This window comes from Pleurodeles waltl, chromosome 2_2, assembly GCF_031143425.1.
Source record: "Pleurodeles waltl isolate 20211129_DDA chromosome 2_2, aPleWal1.hap1.20221129, whole genome shotgun sequence".
Lineage (NCBI taxonomy): Eukaryota > Metazoa > Chordata > Amphibia > Caudata > Salamandridae > Pleurodeles > Pleurodeles waltl.
The window spans coordinates 115,004,628-115,016,843 of record NC_090439.1 but is presented as its reverse complement, the minus strand read 5'-3'; the positions used below and the strand labels follow the sequence as shown (position 1 = coordinate 115,016,843).

At 48.9% G+C, this 12,216-nt stretch overlaps 1 protein-coding gene across 2 annotated transcripts in view; it reads right to left on the bottom strand.

Moving 5' to 3' along the window:
* The window catches only part of PIGN (phosphatidylinositol glycan anchor biosynthesis class N), a 988,499-nt gene extending 976,944 nt beyond the window's left edge, over nt 1-11,555 (bottom strand). The window contains exon 1 of one of the 2 annotated variants that reach the window (XM_069219499.1): nt 11,422-11,555. The gene's annotated coding sequence lies outside the window, so the exon portion shown is untranslated. The remainder of the gene's footprint in view (nt 1-11,421) is intronic. The other variant, XM_069219500.1, reaches the window with a different exon arrangement.
* Nucleotides 11,556-12,216: the final 661 nt, after the last annotated feature.

Below are 12,216 nucleotides of genomic sequence, written 5' to 3'. Positions count from 1 at the left end.
AGAAATTTAGGCAGAACCACCATCTTCGTAATGGCTATTCGGCCAGTCAGCGAGAGCGGCAAGGAGCACTAAGCCCCAACCTTATCTTCCAGCCAGCTGATGGTCCTACCATAATTGGCGGACCAAAGCTCATCTAGTTCCTGGCACACCCAGATACCGAACCGGGCCATCGGCCCATCGAAAAGGATACTGCGAACAATACTGTACTGTGACAGCCGACAGAGATAAGATCACAGACTTAGACCAATTGATGACAATCCCGGAGATCCGACCAAAGCGAGCGATCTAATCTAGGAGTATATCAAGGTGAATATATGGGTTCCGAACATATAAAGCAACATCACCAGCGTACATAGAAACAGAACTGGACGTTGTCTAAATGCTAAACCTCTATGGTTATGGTGCTGTTGAAGCTGCGCAGCCAGCGACTCCATCGCCGCCGCAAAGAGCAAGGGCAAAAGGGGACCCCTAGATACCAGGAAAGGATCCGTTGTCATCCCGTTAACATGCAATCTTGCCACTGGAGCCGAGTATAGAAGGCGAATCAATTGGATAAATCTGAGGCTCAGGCCCACTCGCGCCAATAGACCGAACAGATATGACCATTCTAAAGAATCAAACACCTTAGTGTTGTCCAAAAACACTGCCGCAACGTGGTCCCCAGGGGACACCGTCTGTGTAATTGCATAGAAGGGACGAAGATTATACAACGTTGAATGCCTGATTGGTCTAGGAATACCATTGATGGTAGAAGAGGCTGCAGGCGCATTGCCAGCAGCTTCGTTAAAATCTTATGGTCCAGATTTATAAGCGACAATGGCCGATATGAATCGCAAGAGCGCAGATCTTTACCTAGCTTCAGTATAGTAATGATAAGGGCCTTCCGCAGTGACGGTGGCAAAGTGCTGCATTCAAGTGCCTCAGCATACACTTCTAGTAAATGCAGTGCCAACAAATCTGCATATTCCTTGTAGAAGGCCTCTGTGAGCCCATCAAGGCCAGGGCCCTTGTCCCCAGGCAGACCGCGGATAACCTGCACAATATCTTCAACAGAGAAAGGCACATCTAAATATTGCTGGTGCTTATTCTCCAGCCACAATAAACTAATATCCTCAAAATAATCGGAATAGGCCTCCGAGGACGAGCAGCCCGAGGTGGAATGGAGGGAAGCATAGGACTCTGTCAGCACCCGCCCAACCTCCTCCACACCCATTCAAGAAACGCCCACAGAATCCAGCAGCTCCACAAAATAGTTCCCAGCCCATGGGTGACACAGCATTCCCACCAGCGTTCTACCAGCTTGCTCGCCCTCTCCATACTGTTGCAGCATTGCCTGTTTATCCAGGAAGCATAGTTCATGGAGCGCTGCCTACTCATAGTCCGATAACTTCCCCCGAAACTCCACCAGGAGAGCATTTGACATACTAGCGTACAGGCGTTGTTCCAGCACAGTCAACTGAGCCTCTAGAGTCGCTAATTCACAATGTATTGCCCTGAGCACGCCATTCTGCCATGCTGTTTAGCCAGGCATATCCCCTGGATCACCACTTTAAATGCCTCCTACAAGGTACCAGCCGATGTGACCGAGCCCTTATTAGTCGCAAAATACTCCTTTATGGCCGTGAGAACCTCCTCTCTAAAAACAGAGTCCTTCAAAACGTTGCACGGCAACTTCCACAAAAAGTCCAGTTGTACGCACCCAGGAAGCCCCAATTGCAACAGAACCGGGGAATGGTCCAACAGTGTTCGGGCAGATTCTCGACAGCAACTGTCCAGAGCTCCACGTCCATGGTACCAAGCCATCTGTCCAGTCACAACCAGCTACTATGGACAGTATTAATTCAAGTGTCTTCCCTAAGAATACCATGCTTTTCCCTCCTTAGATCAACCACAGCACCTTCCGTCATGATACGAGCAAGCGCCCCGCAGCCGCCACATGCCGAGGCCGCACCTGGCTCTCACGATCCGCAGCCACATCCAAAACAACGTTAAAATCACCACCCGTAGGATCGACGCCGGCCCCAGGGAGCATACCAATCACCACACTTCTTAAAAAAACTGCAGGTCATCCACAATAGGACCGTATACCGACACCAGGCGGAACGGTTTTTCATGCAGGGTACCCTGAAAAAGGACATAGCGGCCCTGCTGGTCTATAATCACCCTCTCAGTATACCACTGCAGACCCTTGCAAATCACAATGGCAACTCAACGCGCGTAGCACGAATATACAGCCACATGACATTCCCCAATCCAGCCAGCTCGCAGCCTATGTTTTGTGGCAGCTGTCAGGTAAGTCTCCTGAATCATACAAATATCAACCACATGGCGCTGCAAATATTCAGAAAGCAGCCGCATCTTGGGCCCATCATTCAGCCCCCGAACATTCCAGGTCATACAGTTCACATATGTCACCCCTTTAGGAGTCATCATAGTAGGTCCCTCAAATGCATCATAGCTACTATATGTCTATAGATCATACCCAACAGCGCAGAGGAGAAAGAGAGACAGCCAGGCAGAGATAGAAAGAAAGAAAGCAGAAAATGTGGTAAGCAACAAGAAAACAAGCACCCCGCAAACACGCTGACCCCCCCAATCGGGCCCTCCCTACAAAACCCACCCACACCCAAACACATATCCCACAACATAGGAACAAGCAGCTCAATTGGACTCATCCAGTGGGGCGCTGGGATGGCCATCTGTGAACCACCGACGAGAGGATGGGTTAGCAGGAGCACACGCAGCACAGGTTAACCTGCAAGACAGGCTGCACCGAAAGTGATATCATAGTCAAGAGTCAACTAGCCTCCAACCACTGTGCCGAGCCGCCGGGGGCTCACAGCAACAAAACAAGTTATCACTAAACGTACCGCCACAAGCTCCAGCAGCTTGCAAACCATCCGGAGTCGCATTTTTAGGAACAGATTTAGCGTTTTTGATGTCCAGTTTTGGGGCAGTGAAAAAAAATGCAACTTGCCCTTATGCAGCACTTGCACTTTGGCAGGATAAATAAGGGAATATTTAGCATCTGTCTGGCTCAAAGTGCGCTTAGCAGGCAGAAAAGCCCTGCCCAGGAGTATAGTCTGGAAAAACATTCAGTTAATTGTTATTGTAAATCACAGGTCGTTGCTCTCTAGCTAATCTCAGTATTGTGTCTATGTCTCTATAGCTCAATAAGCGCACAATGACTGGGCACGCCAGCGTCCCAGGTGGAAGCCTCCGCCCAAAAGATCTGTGGGCACTCTCCACCACCAACACCTGGTATAGCTCACCAGGGAAGAGAGCGGACAACATGGTCTCAACATAATCTTCCATGTGCCCCATAGCCGTTGACTCAGTGAGGCCCAAAATACGAATATTACTGCGGCAGGAGCAAGCTTCAAGGTCCTCATTCTTGCTCCATGTTACCTCCAACACTCGTTCCATTTGTAGTAACTTCTCCTCACCTCTGAGCTGACCGTCATCCAGATCCGAAGTGTGAGATTCCACTTGCTCGAGGCACGTATAATTGCCATCCACTCGTTATTTTAAACGAACCATTTTGTAGGAAGTTGGCTCTGTATACACTATTTCAAAGTAAGAAATAGCGTGCACAGAGTCCAAGGGTTCCCCTTAGAGGTAAGTTAGAGGCAAAAGCAGATAATTCTAATGCTCTATTTTGTGGTAGTGTGGTCAAGCAGTAGGCTTATCAGAGGGTAGTGTTAAGCATTTGTTGTACACACACAGGCAATAAATGAGGAACACACTCAAAGACTTACTCCAGGCCAATAGGTTTTTGTATTGAAAAATATATTTTCTTAGTTTATTTTAAGAACCACAGGTTTAAGATTTACATTAAACACTTTAAATCTAAGGTACTTTACTTAGATACTTTAGGAACTTTGAATGAAAACAATATCATGAACAGTCTTTGTAAAAATGGCAATAAGCTATTTTCAAAGTGGACACAGTGCAAAAATCAACAGTTCCTGGGGGAGGTAAGTAAAGGTTAGATTAGGAGGTAAGTAAAACACTTACAAGTCTCAGTCCTGGGGCATAGGCAGTCCATTTTTGGGGGTTCAAGGCAACCCCAAAGTTACCACACCAGCGGCTCAGGGCCGGTCAGGTGCAGAGGTCAAAGAGGTGCCCAAAACACATAGGTGTCTATGGAGAACAGGGGTGCTCTGGTTCCAGTCTGCCAGCAGGTAAGTACCTGCGTCCTCGGGGGGCAGACCAGGGGGGTTTTGTAGAGCACTGGGGGGGGGGGCACATGTAGGCACACAAAACACACCCTCAGCGGCACAGGGGCAGCCGGGTGCAGTGTGCAAAGCAGGCGTTGGGTTTTGTTTAAGTTTCAATGGAGGGACCCGGGGGTCACTCTAGCGGTGCAGGCAGGCACGGGGGCTTCTCGGGAGAGCCACCACCTGGGCAAGATAGAGGGTCGCTTGGCGGTCACTCCTGCGCTGAAGTTCGGTTCCTTCAGGTCCTGGAGCTGCAGGTGCAGTGTTGGTTCCAGGCGTCGGGTCTCTTGTTACAGGCAGTCGCGGTCGGGGGGAGCCTCTGGATTCTCTCTGCAGGCGTCGCTGTGGGGACTCAGGGGGGTTGTCTCTGGTTACTCATGGACTCGCAGTCGGCGGGGAGTCCTCCCTGAGGTGTTGGTTTTCTGCAGGTCGAGCTTGGGTCATCGGGTGCAGAGTGTAGAGTCTCACGCTTCCGGCAGGAAACATGAAGTCTTTGGAAGTTGCTTCTTTGTTGCAAAGAAGTAGCTGGTTTTGAACAGGGCTGCTGTTCACAGGAGTTTCTTGGTCCTGTAGTCCAGGGCAGTCCTCTGAGGCTTCAGTGGTCGCTGGTCCCTGTCAGATGCGTCGCTGAAGCAGGTTTTCGACGTTGGAGAGAGGCCGGTGGGGCTGGGACCAAAGCAGTTGTCTTCCTCCTTCTCTGCAGGCTTGTAGGTCAGCAGTCCTTCTTGTTTCTTCAGGTTGCAGGAATCTCATTTCCTGGGTTCAGGGTCACCCCTAAATACTCAATTTAGGGGTGTGTTTAGGTCTGGGGGGCAGTAGCCAATGGCTACTGTCCTTGAGGGTGGCTACACCCTCCTTATGCCTCCTCCCTGAGGGGAGGGGGGCACATCCCTATTCCTACTGAGGGAATCCTCCAAAATCAAGATGGAGGATTTCTAAAGGCAGGGGTCACCTCAGCTCAGGACACCTTAGGGGCTGTCCTGACTGGTGGGTGACTCCTCCTTGTTTTTCTCATTATCTCCCCTGGACTTGCCGCCAAAAGTGGGGGCTTTGTCCAGGAGGTGGGCATCTCCACTAGCTGGAGTGCCCTGGGGCATTGTAATACGAAGCCTGAGCCTTTGAGGCTCACTGCTAGGTGTTACAGTTCCTGCAGAGGGGAGGTGTTAAGCATCTCCAACCAGAGCAGGCTTTGTTCCTGGCCTCAGAGGGCACAAAGGCCCTCACCCCATGGGGTCAGAAACTCGTCTCTCAGCAGCAGGCTGGCACAGACCAGTCAGTCCTGCACTAAAGGATTGGATAAAATATAGGGGGCATGCCCTCTGTGTGCATTTTCTAATAAATCCAACACTGGCATCAGTGTGGGTTTATTATTCTGAGAAGTTTGATACCAAACTTCCCAGTATTCAGTGTAGCCATTATGGAGCTGTGGAGTTCGTTTTTGACAAACTCCCAGACCATATACTTAATTTGGCCACACTGTACTTACAATGTCTAAGAACAGACTTAGACACTGTAGGGGCATATTGCTCATGCAGCTATGCCCTTACCTGTGGTATAATGCACCCTGCCTTAGGGCTGTGTGGCCTGCTAGAGGGATGACTTAACTATGCCACAGGCAGCATTTTGTGGGCTTGGCATCCTGAGAGGGATGCCATGTGGACTTTGCCTTGTTCTCCCCACCAACACACACAATCTGCAATGGCACTGTGCATGTGTTAGGTGAGGGGTCCCTTGGGGTGGCACAACACACGCTGCAGCCCTTAGGGACCTTCTCTGGTCACAGGGTCCTTGGTACCACTGGTAACTTTTACAAAGGACTTATCTGTGAGCCAGGGGTGTGCCAATTGTGGAAACAATGGTACATTTTAAGTGAAATAACACTGGTGCCGGGGCCTGGTTAGCAGGGTCCCAGCACACTTCTCAGTCAAGTCAGCATCAGTATCAGTCAAAAAGTGGGGGGTAACTGCAACAGGGAGCCATTTTCCTACACATTTGTTCAGTCAGGTGATCTAGCTTAGCTTCAATGCTGGCTAAGCTGTACCTAAGATCCAAAAACACAGCCTCCACCGAAGTCGCCGGAGTGTCCTCCTCCTGCAGCAAATTCTCCACTGACCGGCTGGCTTGACTGCACTTCTTCTTTCCATCAAAGGTAAGTTTAGATTGCCTCTGGTCCGTCATCCCCATCGTCGCAGGGAGAGAGAAAAGAAAAAAAAAAAAAAAAAAAGAGGCAGGGGTGAAAGTGCGACAATCAAAAAAGATTTCAAAGGCGCCCCTCAAGGACCTATCCACCACCCCACCACAAACAAATCGGGCGGGGGGCAGTCATCTTGCCTGCGCACCCTCAGCGAGGGACCACATACAGCGCCTCCCCGGAGGACCGAAAAAAAAAAAAGATAGAAAGAGGCCAGGCAACTGCTGCACACCCCACACCCTCAAAACAACCTCCAAGCATCAAGGTCCACAATAATCCTGCAACCCCCACGTGCCGCCCAGCTGCGCTCACCACAAAAAGACGAGGAGAGGGGCACTCTGCATGTTGAAGCTGGGGCCCCGTCAGACGCTGCACGGGTGAACCTCAGTACCCCGCGACCGACCGGGCAGCTCCAAGCACAGCCACTAAATAATCCGCTCGGGGGTGGCACGCCCGAACAACACTGCCAACCAGGCCTCGCGGGCCTTTCACCTCTGGTGGTGTGGGGGGGGGGGCAATCTATTCCCCTCCCATTGTCAGGCCCAAAGAAAAGAAAAACCGACCTTCGCGGCGGGCACCAACCGCTTCCAGGGCCGGGCCCTGCTACAAGGCCCACCACACAGCTCGACGTTGCGCTGCGCCGATCACAGAGTCTGTGGAGCCCGTGGCCCGACTCCGACCGCCGATCCGGCCCGCAAAGAGTCAGTGCCAGAGGCCCAGGCGGCGAGCCACCAAACAGCCATGGGGCCCCAGGCGGCGCCCCAAAAAGAAGGGGCAGGGGAAGAGGGAGAGCAGCCCCCAACCACCACATCGCCTACAGAGCCCCCCTCGTCCAGGAGGGACAAGCACTGCCAAGGTCCGCGCTAACGTACACCAGGCCAATCACCTCTCTATTAGGCCGCACCGAGTCAGCGAGGCACGCACTGCCGAGCCAGCTCCATTTTCATTTGTCGCGTCTCCTCAAAGATGTTGGCACCACAAAAACTGAGGAATATTGGATCAAGCAGCCGTTCTGACAGGATTAATGTCGGATTAATGCCCCTGCCCTGCAGAGCCTCACAGCGTGACGGCCATCTTACAAGACGGCCAGGCCACGTCCCTCTGTGAACTGTATTTTAGCAGCAGCAAATATCCATGTTTAGATTTGCTCAGGTGAAAATCTACTGAGCATTTACAAGTTCACTTTCCCTTCAACCACTTTTTTTCCCAACCCTGAAAGAACTTTTACTTCTGCCATTGTCAGGAGTAAATTTCCAACCTTTCTCATTATGGAAAAAGATTAGAGAAGAGCTGGTGAAAATCCTTAAAACATGCAAGTTAGTAGGTTTGCAGACTTAAAGGCATGCCAGCCCTGGAGCTATTGCTTAGTGCTTCATCCAGCCTCAATTTGCAGATCTGCAGAAAGGTGGCAAAATAAGAAAATTGCTATTGTAGGGATTAATAATTTGTCGCCGCACTACATGGCACCAAATGGACAAGTAGAATTTTTTTACAGGACAAGTAGATTTAAGAAGCAACCTGTCCCATGGACAAGTAGATATTTTATTAATTTCCACACCCCTGATGGTATAGTTGTGTAATTGCTTCCACTCCTTTCTAATGCTGTCTCTGCAAGTCCTAGCATCTCTGCAATGGTTGCTGCATCCACTGTTTGGTGGACTTGTCCCAAGTGTGAGCTCAGGTGGGGGGCGATGCCAGTTGGTTTGATCGTATAAGTTCAGGGCCTAATAATGTGTCCTGCCCTACAGGGGCTTTGCTGTCTTTGCCCATAACAGTCCTTGCTCTAGTAAAATAATGATGTATCGGATTTTTAGTTGCCATTAACCCCAGTGCTTGGAGCACCTTGCCCTTGGGGCCTGCCTTAGCCACCCAACTTGATGTTTGCCCCTTTGACGAGTGAGTCTCAAATTTATTATCAGTCCCTCTTCCTTCCGTGCCTTGCATGGCCCTCACCTCGCGTGTCACCTGTCCCTCTCCTCCTATAGTTATATGTGAGAGAGTGCTACCAAAGCCCTCAGTCAGGGTGTAATTCCACCTTGCTGCATTTAGCAAGCTTGCGGTTTTTATGCGGTCCCTGCGTGCCAGAAAGACTCTATGGGCTAATTTTGAGTTTGCCCCAAATACTGATGGGTCCTTGTGTACTGGTGGGAGCCCTAACAAAGGCCTTTGTGTAAGCCCTGACTCCTTCAGTGACATACATTTCCTTGGCTGAATGGATGCACAGGCAAAGGTTCAAGGTAGCAAGCAAAGACAATTAATGAGCGTTATTGCGGAGTGTAAAATTGTGAAACTGCTAAACTGTAGCAGGAGAACTTCAGTTTACCATTTTCCTTTCCTTCACTGCCCTGAAGTAACCGGAGCTTTGCCCGTCTTGTGAAGCAGTTGTTATGAAGCGTTGTGGGGTTTTAGTGCCTGGGTCATTAGATCAATGGATCTGGTCTGTTTTTTTCGTAGTGCTGCGAGATGCTCCAGTAAGTGCCACCACACCCCTTGGCCCTGTCCCACAGGCCTTTGGCCGAGGGGGGCAAGAGCACACTCAAGTTGGAGTTCCTTAGGGAGTGGATTGTACAAGGGCACTCGACAACCTTTGGAGGTTTTAGAAGGGGTCTTAGAAGGCTCAAAAGTCGTCCACGCCCTTAAAATCTCTAAGAGCCTTTTGAGATCTTCTGACTCAATGCGCCAAATGAGGCACCAGGGCTGAATGGAATGCGAGGTCGATGGATAGATGTAAGGTTACACCCTTTAATGTGCCTCTGATGGACGTTTACTGCTTGCTGTTGTTAGTTGCTACAGTATGCAGTATACTTAATGTTGCCCTCGTCCCCTAGAGTGCTGCCTCTCCCTTTGAGCATTCCTAAAATTTCGGTGTACGAGCACCCTCTATCGAGGAGTCCTGGGGGGTAAAGGTGTTATTTAAGGGCCTTAGCTGCCCCTATAGACAATTTAAGGCCAAGTGTCACTTTTTGGTTTTGGCTTTGAAAGGATTTTGGAAGAATTGGGCTGGATTGAGTGGGTGATGCAGGATAGAGTGCTGGCAAGGTGTAGGGAGCAGGGGAGGATGGGGCGCACCGGCAGCAGGAACAAGTTGCACCGGCCTACTGTCGGTGGCTACTGCTCCTACAACAGGCTCCACGGCTACTATGCCTGCTACCCCCCACCTAAGGCCACAATCACCGCCTGGCTACGAGCCTCTCTTGTAGCCTTTCTCTCTGCGTTTGCATTGCTGCACGATGCCAAAGGAGCCCCTTTTCCTCCTTTTGCGGCCGCACTTGCACTCCCCGTCCTGACCCTGCTGACCCCTGCACCAGGGTGCAGGGTTCAAGATGCAGAAACCACCTGAAACCGCCAACAAAACAGTGGGGTAGCGGTGATGGGTGAGCTCTGAGAGCACCCTCCTCTGCTCCTCCGTTCCTACTCTGTCCCACCTCTCACAGAGCCTCTCACGGAGCATAGTATTCTTTCTAGGCACTAACAGATGCTCGACTCATGAGACAGAGTAAGACCACATAATTATATGTATTTGTTTATCCATGTACTCACAGAGACATTAAGGACAGGACAATAAATTAAACATTAAAACAGGGTGTTTTTTTTAATTTTGTGATGAAAGCCCAGGACCCTAAGAGGCCATTGTGAAAGTCAGAAACATGTCACTGAGATAGGTGCAAGGATACTAATTCCCCTAGAATTATCTATAATTCAAATTATAACCTTTCCTGTGATATGCAATAATATAAGGATACCGGTGTATCTCAAAACACTTTTATCCTTCTCACTCCCCATTCCACAATATCTAAAACTGGTCCCTGGAGTATGGTTGGGCCCACTCTGTTTTTTAGGGATCTGGGTGAGAACCAACGATGAAGAATGACACTAACAGTGTGTGTGAGGGTCTAACAAATAACCAAGTAATTGATCCTGCAATTCAACCTGGTGCTAATTACATTATAACAATTTATACTAAGTGTTTATTACTACCTAAAGGAGCACTTTTTTAGCAACATTAGAATAACAAACGATTATGAAAAAAGGTATAGTTTTAAACTTGTTTTCAGTTTGAACGCAGCTTCTTGATACCAGTTCACAACGCAATAGGCTATTTTATGAGGATTTTAGCTTGTGACATGCAAGTAACACAATGGTGTCTGAGTTAGTTCGAAAACATACCAATCTGTGACCTGTATTTATACTTTGTACTTTGCAGAAGGCACGTTAACCTTGTATGTAATTTTATGAGTAAAACATTGACTACACTGCACACAGATTTCTGAAGCAAGTGCATTAGCTACCAGTTATCTTGCCAATATTATAATACCCTGAAACTTGCTGTGTGCACAAAGATTTCTGCAGCAGTAGCATTGACCTTGTATGATACTGGAAGATGCACCATGTTTAAGACCGTTTAGGACAGCAATAACAGATTGATCACAGTTGCCCTGTTGTGGATTTCTTTGGGCAGAGATTAAAAAAATAAAAGTTCATTGTCAAACTCTTCTCCTCGTGACTCCGCCCTCATTCTGCTGCAACATCTTACTCCCTTATGTATGGGGACTTGGATTATTTTCCCATTTACAGCACTGCCCTTTGCAGATACCTATGTCCTGTATGATCACTGTTTCTCTGCACCACCACAGTTTCCTCTACAGTGATCCCACACCCACCTGGGCCCCATTCGCTATTACAGCACAGATCTCTACCGCTAACGTGCTCATTCCGAGGACATACGTAGATTCCCATACTCCTATGGAGAGTCAATTGGCAGAATGGGTTTTAGGCAAATGCAAAATAATATAACGTCTACATACATTAATGCCCACTTCCATCGCATCGTGAATACTATTTATCGCTATAGGATCTATTTTCCCTTGCAAATAATTCCAGCCACTCTAAAGAGACTCATTTTCACATACGTGAAGTGCTTGTGTGAAATTCAGATGAAGTGGCGTTACATAGGAACATCAGCTTCAATCACCACATCACGCTCACCAAAATTTACAAAGAAAAACTCACGTTATACAGCTTATTGCTCAGTCGCCTCTTCACTTAAGCAGCCCCATTCGTCCCCTCAAGAGCAGTTCCAATCTCTCCAAACATGCTCGCAGAGGGTGAATCTGTCATTCCAGGGACTTCCTGGTAACCGCTTCCCTCCCTCTCAAGTAGGGACGCTGGGTAATGTAGTTTATTATTTCACTTGTTTGCGCAACAAAGAACATTTTTCATCTCTGTGTTCGCATGACACCTGGCAAAAATGGGTACAATCAGTGCATAAACTCTTATAGATTCGCCAGGAGAAATCGTTTCGGATTCCAAACTATTCCAAAGTTTATTTTGATGTGCATTTACCTACCTCTAAGCACATGGGCGGATTCACTAAATTAAACACTGGACCGAGAATGCACAAGGAAGAAGCCTAGGGTCCGCCCATGTTTGGTGTAGCTGACAGATGTTGGGCGAGTTAGATGCCTATGACCCCACCCCCGTTTTTAGTATGATATCAATTAGGTTATTTGCGCCCACTGTAGATTTTAGCCTGCATGGAGGAACCTTATATTGAGGGTGCGTCACAGTAAATATCAAACAACAGCAATGCCCGTTTCTCTCACGAACTAGACTCAAATCACTTTATGTCCGCTCCATTCAAACTAAGCACGTCACGTCAGAAGAAATGTGATAAACACGGAAAAGGGACTCCTGTTGTAAAACGGTCGCGCGCAGTATTTTCTTGCAGGAGTCACTTTTAGTCCTTCTTTTCTGTCTCTGTCTGTTGTCAGGCGCCGTGGGTTGGTCTCTCTGCTCGGGGGCTGC